We start from the raw sequence: 15,531 nt of genomic DNA on the forward strand, positions 1-15,531 counted from the left end.
CCCCCTGTCGGGAGAGCCCCACAAACCCAGCAGCCCACCACCCTGCACTGGAAGAACAGTGCACAGACATTCCAGCCTTGATTCCACCTCTGTGTGTTGCAAGCCAGCCTCGGGCAGCTCAGTGCTAAACAGACACTTGGGGTGAGAGTGTAGAAAGGTGCATAGAGATAAATCACTCTGGCCCTACTCACCAGGAGAACAAATGCCACCCAAGTCACAGGGTTGGCTGCGACAAGTTTGTATTAGAGGCAGTGGCACAGATAAAAGGCTTGGGGAGTTCCAAGAATAGGGAGTGGAGCCTTCCAGCTGGAGGGCAGGAAGCAGGCATTTGACCCAGGTGGCATTTCTGTGCCCCAGGCAGCCAAATCTACAGGGATTTAGCTCCTGACTTTCCCGGAGGAGATGCAGAACAGGTGATGAAGGCGGCTAAAAGCATTTCTCTAAAGACCTTGAAGGGGATCCAGAGCCCAAAATGTGGGCAGACTTCCTCAAACTCTGCTCCATCCTCAGGCTCTGAGACTCCTCATGCCCTCTCCCACACCTCTAAGAGCTCCCAAGAGAACCTGGCTGGATTTGTACACAGAAAGAGTCTCACTCAGGACTTGCAGTGACTATGAAACCAGAATGCCTCGGAGAGAGATCAGAGGTCTTATACACTCGTGCCCTCAGCTCACTATGAGTGTCTGAGCTTGGAGCACCCCCTCTCATTCCTCAGTCATTCCACAAGCATGAATGACGGCCCTCTACTCCCCAGCCCTGGGAATCATTTATTAGGTGGAAAGAGATGGGGTACAGAGGACAGAATGGGAAACTCAGACTTTGCCTCTCCCTAGAACCTCTCCCAAACAACTCCAGGCTTCTCACATCCTCTAATTCATTTATGCATTCTTCAATAAACAAATATTTCTTGAGCCCTAGCTCTCCACCGGGCCGACAGTCTCCTCCTTTTTCCAAAGTTTACTATTATTGTAGTGGTGCTTCTCAAATTGAGGTGGACTAACCCTCTGCCACAGAAACATGAAATTGTTGTAAAATGAAGACTTCCCAGGAACCCTCTCATCCCACCCCACACTGTGTCAGAACCTCACCAGTAAATCTGGGACCACAGACAGAAGCAGCTGTCCACCCACATCCTGCTCCTGGGCGTGTGATCTGTGCAAGCACATGGGGCCTCAAGCTCAGACAGGTTTCCCAGAGGGTTTGGTGATCTGCTGTCACCATCTTGTGATTTTCTTTTTTTCTTGAAGAATAGTTGGTGATGTTGTTGCTGTTTAGTCACTAAGTCATGTCTGACTTTTTTGCAACCCCATGGACTGTAGCCCGCCAGGCTCCTCTGTCCATAGAATTTCTCAGGCAAGAACAATGGAGGGGGTTGCCATTTCCTCCTCCAGGGGGTCTTCTTGACCCAAGGATTGGCAGGCAGATTCTCTACCACTGAACACTTGGGAAGTCCATAGTTGCTGTACAACATTATATAGGTTACAGGTATACAATACAATGATTCACAATTTTAAAGGTTATACTCCATGTATAGTTATTATTTAAAAAATTGCCTACATTCCCTGTGTTGTACAATATATCCTTGTAGCTTATTTTATACCTGTTTATACCTCTTAATCCCCCATCTCATGTTGCCCCTTCCCCCTTCCCTCTCTTCACTGGTAACCACTAGTTTGTTTTCTATATCTGTGAGTCTGCTTCTTTTTTATTATATTCACTAGTTTGATGTATTTTTAGATTCCATGTATAAGTGATGTGATATCGTATTTGTCTTTCTCTCTCTGATTTATAATGTCTTCCAAGTCCATCCATGTTGCTGCAAATGACAGAAGTCTCTTCTTTTTATGGCTGAATAGTATTCCATTGTCTATACTACTACATATACAAAAGCTTCTCTGTTTATTCATCTGTTGATGGACACTTAGGTTGCCTCCATATCTTGACAATTGTAAAAAATGCAGCTATGAACATTGGGCTGCACGTATCTTTTCAAATTAGTGTTTTTGTTTCTTTCAGATACATACATATATATATATATGGAATATATATATATATATACACCCAGGAGTGGAATTGCTAAGTCATATGGAAGTTCTATTTTCAGTTTTTTGAGAAACCTTCATACTGTTCTCCACAGTGCCTGTACCAATTTACATTCCCACCAACAGTGTACAAGGGTTCCCTTTTCTCCGCATCCTCACCAACATTCGCTATTTGTCCTCTTTTTGATGATGCCCATTCTGACAGGTGTGGGGTGATATCTCACTGTGGTTTTGATTTGCATTCCCTGATGATTAGCAGTGTTGAGCATCTTTTCATGTGCCTGTTGGCCATCTGCATTTCCTCTTTGAAAAAATTCTTCATTTGAGATTCTGAGTACTTCTATGTTTGTGTTTTACAGGTGAAGCCCAGTGGAAAGCTGGGGTGCGCATATGAGCAGAGCAGACACGGACATAATGTGGACACGGGCATAATGTGTGGCCACCATTCTTTTTTTGCAAGGGGGATCAAACCATTTTATTGAGGGGCTTCAGGGGAGGGTCACAAAGCTGGGAGGACAAAGAGATCTGACATCCTTCTCCTGGCCATCTCCCCAGCTTCTCAGCTGCTGAAAGTTGGCCACCATTCTTTGCTTCACCATTTGTACACAGCATTTGCGATTCCTATGAGCACAGAATTCCAGTGAACTCACACGGCACACAACTCAGCAAGACTCAGACTAAGCACAAGGAAGTGTATTATGGCAACAACTCAGTGACAAGAGAGCTGACAGCCTCGACAAGCTACGTTTTCCATTCAAATCAGAATTTGCTTTGAACACAGAAAGAAGGAAATGTCTCCTAGGAAACATGACTAACCAAGGAATGGGAAAGGCAGAGAAACTCATAGACCTCTTTCCTTTCTGCCTTTCCTTCCTCATCAGGAAGCCGAAAGTAGGGAGAGCTAGCTGATAGAAGGTGGGAACACAAAGAGATGCAATAAAAACAGTAGAGTTTGTTTGTAAGAGTTTCCACTATTCACATGTGAGCTATGAAAAACAATTGTGTAATTGTGGTGGTTCCACTAGTTCAACACTCTTATACTTTCATCCAAACTGGCAATGTACAATATAACTATAAAATTCATGTAATAATTTAATTCTTAAATTTTCATTTACTTAGAACTCTGTTAAGTAGAAAATTAAAGAGACCTTGAGATGGGAATATAAATTGGTGCAGCCACTATGGAAAACGGTTTTGAGGTTCCTTAAAAAAAACTAAAAATAGAGTTGCCATATGATCCCACAATCCCACTCCTGGGCGTATATCCAGAAAAGACAAAAACTCTTCCTTCAAAAGATATATGCACCCCAATGTTCACAGTAGCACCATTTATAATAGTCAATACATGAAAACACACTAAATGTCCATTGACAGATAAATGGATAAAGAAAATGTGGTGTATATACATATATATATGAATATTATTAAGTCATAAAAAAGAATGAAATAATGCCATTTGCAACAACTTGGATGAACCTAAAGATTATCATAGTAAGTGAAATGTCAGGCAGAGAAAGAAAATATATAATGTCGCTTATATATGGAATCTTTAAAAATAATACAAATCACCTTATTTATAAAACAGAAATAGACTCACAAACATAGAAAACAAACCTACAGTTACCAAAGGGGAAAGTGATAGGGGAGGGATAAATTAGGAGTACAGGATTAACAGATATACAACACTATGTATAAAATAGATAAACAAGGACTTCTTGTATACCACAGGGAACTATATTCAGCATCATGTAATAACCTAAAAGGGGAAAGAACCTGAAGCTGTACACCTGAATCTAACATAACATCATAAATCAACTATGGTTAAATTTTTTTTAATTAAATGAGGGGAAAAACATTAAAAAAGAAAAAAGAAGACTTCCATAGTGATCCAGTGGTTGAGAATCCACCTGCCAATGCAGGGGACAAAGGTTCAATCCTTGGTCTGGGAAGATCCCACATGTCTCGAGGCAACGAAGCCCACAGGCCACAACTACTAAGCCCATGCTCTGGAGCCCGCGAGCCACAATTACTGAAGCCTGTGCCCCTAGAGCCTGTGCATTGCAACATGAGAAGCCAAGGCAATGAGAAGCCTGAGCACTGCAACTAGAGAGGAGCCCCTCATTAGCTGCAACTAGAGAAAGTCCACATGCAATGAAGATCCAGCACAGCCAAAAATAAATAAAGGAAAAAAACCAGAAAACAGAAAACACCTTGAGAGCTTTATGTTTTTGTAGCTCTCATGGCATTTTTTTTTCCTGCTCTTTGAACAAAAGGCCTACATTTCCATTTTTCCCTGGGACTCACAAATTATGTGCAGCCCTGAGTACACCTGCACAGGTACATAGCAAAGAAACATTGAGTAATGCACAGCTGGATAACAGCGGCAGAGCTCTACAGATGCCAGAGCCAGAGGCAGCGATGTTCAGGGCTGGCTCTCAACAGTCAACATGACAACTCTGCGCAAGTCTGCGCTCAATGACTTAACACTGAAATCTGCCGGGGTGGTAGTGCTGACATCACAGAAATGAGCAGATCCTGCAGATCAGGGCTCTTTTTGTCCCTGAGAGCTAAACTTTCACGAGCACACAGCTGGTCAGAGGCCAACTAGCTCAACCTCCTCATGAAATCAAAGGGGATGCGATTGTCTAAAGTCCCACCATTCCTAACGAGGGGCTTGTCATATTCTGGGTCTGAGGTCTTAACGTGGAAAAGAGTCATTCCAGAGTCCATTGGAAACCAGGGGCTAGAATTCTGGCAGATATCCTTGTGCTGCAGATGGTGCAGGCTCTCTGGGATGCTCAAGGGTTTAACTGGGAGTGATGGCGTCCTCCCTGAATTGTCCTGTCACCAGGCTGAAAGGGTAACCTTTGCTTATAAGTGCTGGGTCTCACTCCAGAACATGCCTCCCAGCCCGTAATTTCCCTCAGAGCATGCTGTTTCCACTTAGGGAAACCTGAGCTTCCTTCCAAATGGCACTGGGCATGATCTGAAATTACACGTTTGCCTTCTGAAATGGGCACATAAGTCAAGCCCGCTGCCCCGGAGTCCCAGCAGACCAAGAGGCAGGAGGCCTGGAGAGGAGCTGGCTGGAGCTGGAGCAGCCATGGACTGGCTAAAGCCAAACTAGAAGCAGGGCCTCCTGTGGGTTCAGCTGCAATGCAGAAGCCTGAGTTTGCTGTCCCCACCCAGGACTGGACTCTTCCAAAGCAAGGCTCTGCAGCCCTCTGAGGACTGATCAGTGTCACACTTTGCCTAAAGTCTTCGTTCCTCAATGCAAAGCACATTTGCCAGTCACCTATCTTGTGGCAGGCATCAGAGATGCAACCCTGAATGAAATGTTTATCCTGTCCTTCCAGGGCTCACAGTCTGGTGAGCAAACCAGATGTGAAGCAAATGATCACACTTTAAAGGAGGCTGTGATGTGATCCTTGAGAGAAGGAGGAAACAGCCTGACTCTTTCTGAACCCACAGAGAAGGGTGGGGTCCAGGGTGGTGGGGCAGAAACGATATTTGACCTTGACATTGAAGGATGGATTGGATTGAACCCTTTACAGCTTGAAAGTACTTGTATGAACATTCGTTAATTTGACTCTAAGAACCATGCTATCAAATAGAATAAGAAAGATAGTATTAGTCCACTTTGGAGAGGTATAAATTAGGATTCAAGGTGACTTGCTCATGATCACATAACAGGGAAGGAAGAAAAGAGCTGAAAATAGAACAGCTGGGAAAGAAGGTTAGACATTAGTTCCTGTCTAACAGGAACAGAGCTGGTCTTAGAAATCGATGTGGGAGAAGGCTGACTCTCCTTTGCCTAGATCCTGATGCAAGGGCAATCTCCATTCTCCTTCCCATGGGGCCTACTGCTCCTGACCTCTCTCCCACCCTGGCCTCTCTCTTCCCCACAAATGTCACCCAGCTTCTTTCCACCAGCAGCCCCTGACTTCCGAGTCCCCTCAGCCCCCACTGCCCCTCGGCCCACCTCATCTCCACAGGCCAGGAGCATGCATGTGTGTGGAGCTGGTCCTGGGATGGAGAGTCTGGGGTCTCTTAGATGAGTTCCAGCATTGACTCCATCTGGAGGTGTGCCCTGTCCCTGTCAGCCACATAGAACCACCTGGAGAACTTGTGAAACACAGAGTCCTGAGGCTCACCTCTGGTGAGTCTGGTAGAGTAACTTGAGTTAGAGCTGAAGAATCTATGTGACTTTTAAAGTTGCCACACTGACAATGAGAAAAGTACATTAGTGCTTTTAATTCTACCTGCACTGTTTCATCTAAGCTATACCTATAGGTGCAAAGATGCTCACTGTGGCATTTTGCATTTTCATTAATGTAAAAGGGGGAGGAAAAAAATTAAAGGTCTCCAGGTAATCTGATGTAACCAGATTTAAGAATTAGTCTTCCAGGCCCCCAGGAATCATTTCATCAGCTCTGTCTTCAAGTAGAACTGCCCTTGGGTCAAGCCTCAGAGATTGCGGCCCACTGCTTGTCCAGATTTCTGGGGAAGAAGTGGTGTCTACAACTGTCTCTTTTGCCTTAGCTCCCTCCCTGACAGACGGCCCCTCCCAGTGGTTCCCTCCATCCCATTGGCTGTACTGGTTTCCCCATGGTGAACTGACCCTTGACACCAACGAAGAGCCATTTTCCTTTTATACTCGGTGGGGGCGCGGGGGGCGGTGGAAGCTTGCAGAGTTGAAGTCATATGTGTGATAATAAATTTTTTAGATGAAAGTAATATGGAACTTTGAACAGAGCTTATTAGGGCGCTATAGGAGTGGGTGTGGGGGAAAAAAATGGGGCAGGAAAAGGGGAGCAGTGATTCCCCTGACACCTCCATGGTGAGAAAAGACAGGACGAAGAGTATCCCCTTGTTTGAGCTGAAAGTCTAAAATCAAGATATTGGCAGGTTCAAGTCCTTCTGATGGCCTGGAGAGAAGGATCTGCTCCAGGCCTCTCCCCCGGGCTTGCAGATGGCCGGCTTCATGTCATCTTCCCTCTACGTGTGTCTCTGTGTCCAGACTTCCCCTTTTTATCAGGACCCCAGTCATACTGGGTTAGGACCTCATGGCCTCACTTTCACTTCATTATCTCTGTAAAGATTCTACCTCCAAACAAGGCCATATTCTGAGATACCTGGGGGTTAGGACTTCAATATATAACACAATTCAACCCATAATGTTGCTGTTGTGATTGAGTTGCTAAGTTGTGTCTGACTCTTTGCAACTCCATGGACGGCAGCATGCCAGGCTCCTCTGTCCTCCACTATCTCCTAGAGTTTTCTCAGATTCATGGCCATTGAGTTAGTGATGCTATCTAACCATCTCATCCTCTGCCTCCTTCTCCTTTTGGCTTCAATCTTATAATACCAAGCTAAAATTTCATGTTCTCATGGCACCCGCTGGCCCCTCTGCCTGTTTCACAGAAGGGCAAAACTGAGACCCAGGCAGCAAGCTGCCCGTCCACAGGAGCTCCAGTGAATCATCGGTGGGAGCCAGAAGCTGACCCAGCAACCCAGACTCCCAGCCCAATTGGTCACCACAGGCTCCCGTAAAGCCAGAAGGCAGAGGCTTCCGAACTGGAATCTGAATCCATCCAACTCCGTGTGGTTTGCTCCGAGAGCCTTTTATTTACTTTAAAATATAGATGTATAGGGAGCTGCGTGCCCTCCAACATATGTGCAACACCCTCGGCTGAGATGATCTGTGAAACCCCAAATTGTCCCTATTAGGTTCCCAGGAACCTCTTTGCTGAGCACAACCGGACCTCAAACCCCACTGCCTGGACAACCTCCAGTTAGTCATTCCGGTCACTCTGGAGTCTGAAAATCCCTCACATGACCCCTGTTCTGGCCCCTCCTTTGCCACATCATCAGAATTCAATAAGTCCATACTCAGTTCAAATTCAAAAATCTTTTTTTTCCTTTCTTTCAATATCCTGAATTATTTTCTAGATCAGGGGTCCCCAACCTCCAAGATCTCACACCTGATGATCTGAGGTGGAACTGATGTAAAAACAATAGGAATAAACAGCACAATCAATGTAAAGTGCTTGAATCATCCAGAAACCATCCCTCCCCACATTGGTTCGTGGAAAAAACTGTTTTCCATGAAATTGGTACCTGGTGCCAGAGGTTGGGGACCGCTGTTCTAGACCACAGGGGGCAGTCACTACCCAGGTCATCCAAGGGTGATCTGAAAATACTGGGACAGAGACTTAGACTAAATGTGAGAAAGAACTTGCTGATGCATTTGGCACAGCTCAGACAGCTCTGATCAGTCTCTGAGCTGGTACTCAGTAGATTCTCACCATAGTTGTGCTAGGACAGAAAGATTATAGAAATTCTGAACGTACATATGGTTCTCTCTGGGACTCAACCAAGGCCTAAAGAACGACCTCACTATCCTGTGGACTCCCCACGTGGGTGTAAAGGCATTAAAATATGTATGGGGAGAATCAGTGTATTCCTTCAACAGAGCAGGACTTCTCAGGGACGGCCGCCGTAATTGCTACCACCACCAGTGCCTCATGAGGAACTTTCGGGAAATGGCACAGTGCTCCTCCTGTAGATGAGAATTCTTGGCTCCCTGGGATTCACAGTCAAAAACACACACAGTGGAAAACTAATTCAAAAAGATACATGCACCCCAGTGTTCATAGTGGCACTATTTACAATAGCCAAGATATTGGAGCAACCTAAATGTCCACTGATGGACAAATGGATAAAGAAAATGTGATGTGTGTGTACTGTACATATATATATGTATATATATATATATGAATATTGCTCAGTCATTAAAAAATCAAATAATGACCTTTGCAGCAGTATGGATACACCTAGAGACTATAATTTCATTTCTTTGAGATTATCAAAGAAATAGAGGAAAACAATAGAATGGGAAAGACTAGAGGGCTCTTCAAGAAAATTAGAGATACCAAGGGAACATTTCATGCAAAGATGGGCTCAATAAAGGACAGAAATAGTATGGACCTCAGAGAAGCAGAAGATATTCAGAAGAGGTGGCAAGAATACACAGAAGAACTGTACAAAAAAGATCTTCACAACCTAGATAATCACGATGGTGTGATCACTCACCTACAACCAGACATCTTGGAATGTGAAGTCAAGTGGGCCTTAGGAAGCATCACTACGAACAAAGCTAGTGGAGGTGATGGAATTCCTGTTCAGCTATTTCACATCCTAAAAGATGATGCTGTGAAAGTGCTGCACTCAATATGCCAGCAAATTTGGGAAACTCAGCAGTGGCCACAGGACTGGAAAAGGTCAGTTTTCGTTCCAATCCCAAAGAAAGGCAATGCCAAAGAATGCTCAAACTACCGCACAATTGCACTCATCTCACACACTAGTAAAGTAATGCTCAAAATTCTCCAAGCCAGGCTTCAGCAATACGTGAACCATGAAATTGCAGATGTTCAAGCTGAATATAAAAAGGCAGAGGAACCAGAGATCAAATTGCCAACATTCGCTGGATCACCAAAAATGCAAGAGAATTGCAGAAAAACATCTATTTCTGCTTTATTGACTCTGCCAAAGCCTTTGACTGTGTGGATCATAACAAACTGTAGAAAATTCTAAAGATATGGGAATACCAGACCACCCAACCTGCCTCTTGAGAAAGCTGTATGCAGGTCAGGAAGCAACAGTTAGAACTGGAGATGGAACAAGAGACTGGTTCCAAATAGGAAAAGGAGTACATCAAGGCTATATATTGTCACCCTGCTTATTTAACTTCTATGCAGAGTACATCATGAGAAATGCCAGGCTCAGTGAAGCACAAGCTGGAACCAAGATTGCTGGGAGAAATATCAATAACCTCAGATATGCAGATGACACCACCCTTATGGCAGAAAGTGAAGAAGAGCTAAAGAGCGTCTTGATGGAAATCAAAGAGGAGAGTGAAAAAGTTGGCTTAAAACTCAACATTCAGAAAACTAAGATCATGGCATCCGGTCCCATCACTTCATGGGAAATAGATGGGGAAACAGTGGAAACAGTGGCTGACTTTATTTTTCTGGGCTCCAAAATCACTGCAGATGGTGACTGCAGCCATGAAATTAGAAGACTCTTGCTCCTTGGAAGGGAAGTTATGATCAACCTAGACATCATATTAAAAAGCAGAGACATTACTTTGCCAACAAAGGTCCGTCTAGTCAAGGCTATGGTTTTTCCAGTAGTCATGTATGGATGTGAATTGGACTATAAAGAAAGCTGAGCACCAAAGAATTGATGCTTTTGAATTGTGGTGTTGGAGAAGACTCTTGAGAGTCCCTTGGACAGCAAGGAGATCCAACCAGTCCATCCAAAGGAGATCAGTCCTGAGTGCTCATTTGAAGGACAGATGTTGAAGCTGAAACTCCAATACTTTGAACACCTCTTGCGAAGAGTTGACTCATTTGAAAAGATCTTGATGCTGGGAAAGATTGAAGGCAGGAGGAGAAGGGGACGACAGAGGATGAGATGGTTGGATGGCATCACTGACCTAATGGACATAGGTTTGAGTAAACTCCGGGAGTTGGTGATGGAGAGGGAGGCCTGGCGTGCTGGGGTCCATGGGCTCACAAAGAGTCGGACACAACTGAGCGACTGAACTGAACTGAACTGAGAGATTATCATGCTAAGTGAAGTAAGTCAGGCAGAGAGAAAGACAAATATCAAATGATATTGCTTATGTGAGGAATCTAAAAAATGATGCAAATGAATTTATTTACAAAACTGAAAACAAACCAAATGGAAAAGGGAGGAGAAGAGATAAATGAGTTTAGAATTAACAGATACACACTACTACATATAAAATAGATAAAATAACAAGGATGTACTGTATAGTGCAGGAAACTATATTCAATACCTTGTAATAATCTATAATGGAAAAGAAATTGAAAAAGAATACATGTATGTATATGTATGTATTTTTGTGGTTGTTCAGTCAATCAGTCATGTCTGACTCTTTGCCACCCTATGGACTGCAGCACGCCAGGCTTCCCTGTCCTTCACCAACTCCCCGAATTTGCTCAAACTCACGTCAGTGATGCCATCCAAACATCTCATCCTCTCTCATCCCCTTCTCACCCTGCCTTCAATCTTTCCCAGCATCAGGATCTTTTCCAATGAGTCGGCTCTCCGCATCAGGTGGCCAAAGTATTGGAACTTCAGCTTCAGCATCAGTCCTTCCAATGAATATTCAGGACTGATTTCCTTTAGGATTGACTGGTTTGATCTCCTTGTTGTCCAAGGGACTCTCAGGAGTCTTCTTCAGCATCACAGTTCGAAAGCATCAATTCTTCAGCACCCAGCCTTCTTTACAGTCCAACTCTCACATCCATACATGACCACTGGAAAAACCATAGCTTGGACTAGACAGACCTCTGTCAGCAAAGTGATATCTCTGCTTTGTAATATGCTGTCTAGGTTTGTCATAGCTTTTCTTTCAAGGAGCAAATGTCTTAACTTCATGGCTGCAGTCACTGTCCACAGGAATTTTGAAACCCAAGAAAATGAATATGTGTGTGTGTTTGTGTGTGTGTAACTGAATCACTTTGCCCTACACCTGAAATTAATACAACGTTGTAAATCAGACTATGCCTCAACAAAAAATAAAAATGAGAGCTTCCCTGGTGGTCCAGTGGTTGAGAATCTACCTTGCAATGCAAGAGACACCAGTTCAATCCCTGGTCCAGGAAAATCCCACAGGCTTTGAAGCAACTAAGTTTTATGCCACAACCAAGTTCTAGAGCCCAAGCTCTGCAACTACTGAGCCCAAGCTCTAGAGCCTGTGAGTCACAAATACTGAGCCCACGCATCACAACTACTGAAGCCTGTGTGCCTAGAGCCTGTGCTCTGCAACAAGAGAACCCGCTGCAATGAGAAGCTCACATAACACAATGAAGAAGACCCCCCTCTCATCACAACTAGAGAAAGCTTACATGCAGCAATGAAGACCCAAAAAATAAAATAATAAATAAAATACTCAAAAATAAAATAAATACATATTTAAAAAAAATTAAAATGACAAGCATGCACAGTGGAATAAACTGACTCTTCACCCACTAGCGTGTCTGTCATTTGCCTGTTTGCTCCCCACCCTCTGTCCCTACTCTGCTCTCTCTGTGTAGTAGGAGATCACTTTCCCAGGCTCTCTTGTCCTCTGACTTGGGGACAACTTTCTGGGCTTCCCTGGTGGTTCAGACAGTAAAGAATCTGCCTGAAATGCAGGAGACCCAGGTTCAATCCCTGAGTTGGGAAGATCCCTTGCAGGAGGGCATGGCAACCCAGTCCAGTATTCTGCCATGGAGAATCCCATGGACAGAGGAGCCTGAGGGGTCCATGGGGTCACAAAGAGTCAGACATGATCAAGAGACTTTCACTTTTGACATGGAAGGCACGACAAGAGGTCGACGGGGAGACAGAAGGGGGGACCACACTATATCTGTCCCTCCCTCTCTGCTTTAGGTAGATTTCAAGCAGCCTCCACCCCGAGGCTCCAGCTCCCACCACACGGGCTGCCCACAGTTTCAGCTTCTACCAAGAGACCCCTTGTCCTGGTTGTCAGTAATGCCGCCCCCGGACCCCTCCAGCCCCAGGGGTGTGAAAAACTTCCTGGTGTCCTTAATTCCTGTTTGGTTTCTCGGTTCTCCCCTCTCTAGTGTAACCAACTCCCTATGCTCAACTCTCTATAAAATACCCAGAGTGGTTTCTGTGTTCTCTCAGTTCATTTGCTCAGTCGTGTCAGACTCTTTGCGGCCCCATGGACCGCAGCACACCAGGCTTCCGTGTCCATCACCAGCTCCCGGAGCTTCCTCAAACTCATGTCCATCAAATCAGTGATGCCATCCAACCATCTCACCATCTGTCATCCCCTTCTCCTCCTGCCTTCAATCTTTCCCAACATCAGGGTCTTTTCCAATGAGTCAATTCTTCGCATCAGGTGGCCAAAGTATTGGAGTTTCAGCTTCAGCATCAGTCCTTCCAATGAACACACAGGACTGATTTCCTTTAGGATGGACTGGTTGGATCTCCTTGCAGTCCAAGGGACTCTCAAGAGTCTTCTCCAACGCCACAATTCAAAAGCGTCAATTCTTCGGCGCTCGGCTTTCTTTATAGTCCAACTCTCACATCCATACATGACTACCGGAAAAACCATAGCTTTGACTAGGACCTTTGTCGGCAAAGGACTTTGTGTTCTCTGGCCCCTGACTAATACAGCAGATGACAGAAATCCAATCAAATTAGCACAGCCTCCCTGAAGGAAGCTGCAGGCTGGCCAGGGATGCAGCGGGGTCTCAGGAGCCATGGGCTGTCACTGCCCAGCCCCCCAAACAGGCTTCCTCTGCATTCCCCGGGAATGGCCCCCAGCAGCGTCAGACTCACATCTTCAGATTCATTGCCAGAACATCTGTTGCTCCTTCAATCTGAATTGAAAAAACAACAGGGTAAAGACTTCTATCAGCCCAACTGGGGGACACGTGCCCTCTTCTGTGGCCAAGGGACCAGGAACTGGTGGACAAGGCCCACTAGAAGCACATGAACAGGGACACTTAAGAAAATGAAGCCCAAGGCAGCCCTTACATGCTTAGGCCAGTTGGGACATGCAATCTCAAGGCAATGAGTGGTCAGGAAAAGGAAGGCAAAGGAAACAGGCACAGGCAATGCATCATCAAGGTGTCCAGAGCCTCACAAAGGCCACTTAGCCTCTCAGCACACAGGACCTCTTGACACACACGAGGCATCATCACTGCCCCTGAGAACAGTGACCAGATGGTGGGAGGGGGAGAAATACATCTGCTGGATCCTTCCACCCCCTGTCCTGTGGGTCAACACTGTCTGTGTGGGGCATTACCTCCCCTACACGCATGGGTTGTTGCACCACTTGGCAACTTGGGAGACCCCCTGGTGAAACCAGATCCCATACTCTGCTATGTGACACTCCATCAGAGACCAGTATGGGAGGAGATTAAGTGCCTCTATGGATCAGGTCCACTATAACGGGAGCAATGGAGGCCACACCAGGGCCCAGACTCAACCCAGGGCAGGGGATCGATGGCAGCACTGGCAGCTGAGGCTGCAGCAGGCAGGGATTTCCATGAGGAAGCAAATCTTAGGTGATGCAGATATTAAGGGGGAGGCATGGCAAGCAGGGACACAGATCTCAGCAGAAGAAAGCACTGTCCCAAGAAGGAAAAGTCCTAAATGGACGAAACAGCAGGTTAGGGGATAGAAGCTGCCAGGTGGGACTCCTGCAGGGTATTTCTGTTCTGCGGTCATCAGGAAAAGAGCTTTTTTCATCACCCACACCTATCATCTGTGGGTGATACAGACAGAGGTGCAGAGGCGTGCTTTCTGAGGCTATGACTGCCCTGCACTTCTCTCCAGGCTCTCAGTCTCCCACGATGGTCCTCCTCTCCTCGCCTCCCTTCCCAGAGCACCTGCTCTGTGCCAGATACTGTCTCCTGGACAGTCTGTGCCCCACACAGACATCCTGAGCACAAGCACTTCTTCCTTCCTCCACCCTGACCAAGCCAGCATCATCTCACCCAGGTCTCCTGCAGTGGCCTCTTCAATGGTCCCCCTCCTTGCTTCTCCCTCTTTGCTTCACTTCTGTCTCTTCTGTACACAGCAGCCTGAAAGTGTTATTCACTTAGTCATGTCCAACTCTTTGTGACCCCATGGACTGTAGCCCACCAGGGTCTTCTGTCCACGGGATTTTCCAGGCAAGAACACTGGAGTGGGTAGCCATTCCCTCCCCCAGGGGATCTTCCTGACCCAGGGAGTGAACCCAGGTCTCCTACATTGCAGGTGAATTCTTTACTATCTGAGCCACCAAGGAAGCATCCTAGTGGTCCTTTTAAAAACAAAATCATATGTGTTTTGTCCCCTTCTTTAAACCCTTCAAAGGCTTCCCATCCCACTTCAAATAAAAGCCTACTCATTGGGCCTCCATGGGACCTGACCTCTGGGCTTCTGGCCACCAGTCCAGCATCTCCCCTTCATCACCCGGTTTCAGTCCCTCTGGCCATCTTGCTGCATCTGGAGCCCAGTCCACATGCTCCCACCTCAGGACTTCTGTTCTCACTGTGCCTCTCCAGGAACTACTCTCCCCAGACATCTTGGTCCATGCCTTCCCATCTTTAGGTCTCTCTGCTCAAAGTCACCTTCCAGAACATCCTCTCTGATCACCCAAGCTAAAATGGCACTTTTGCTTCGCACTCTGTCCCCTTAACCTGTTATACTAATTCTCACACTTATCACTCACTGACATCACATTGTGTGTGTATGTTCCTTTCCCTTCTCTGCCCCCCCCCATTAGAATGCAAGCTCCATGCAGTGAAGGCCCTGTTTTACCCCTACTGTGGCTAAAACAATGCCCTGCACTATCAGGCTCCCAAAAAATATTTGTGCAATGAATTGATTAATCTAATGGGAAACACAGTGATCACTGCACCATGACAAGTGCTAAAACAGATATAGGAACATC

This window comes from Giraffa tippelskirchi, chromosome 3 (assembly GCF_054371585.1).
Source record: "Giraffa tippelskirchi isolate mGirTip1 chromosome 3, T2T-mGirTip1v1.2.pri, whole genome shotgun sequence".
Classification (NCBI taxonomy): domain Eukaryota; kingdom Metazoa; phylum Chordata; class Mammalia; order Artiodactyla; family Giraffidae; genus Giraffa; species Giraffa tippelskirchi.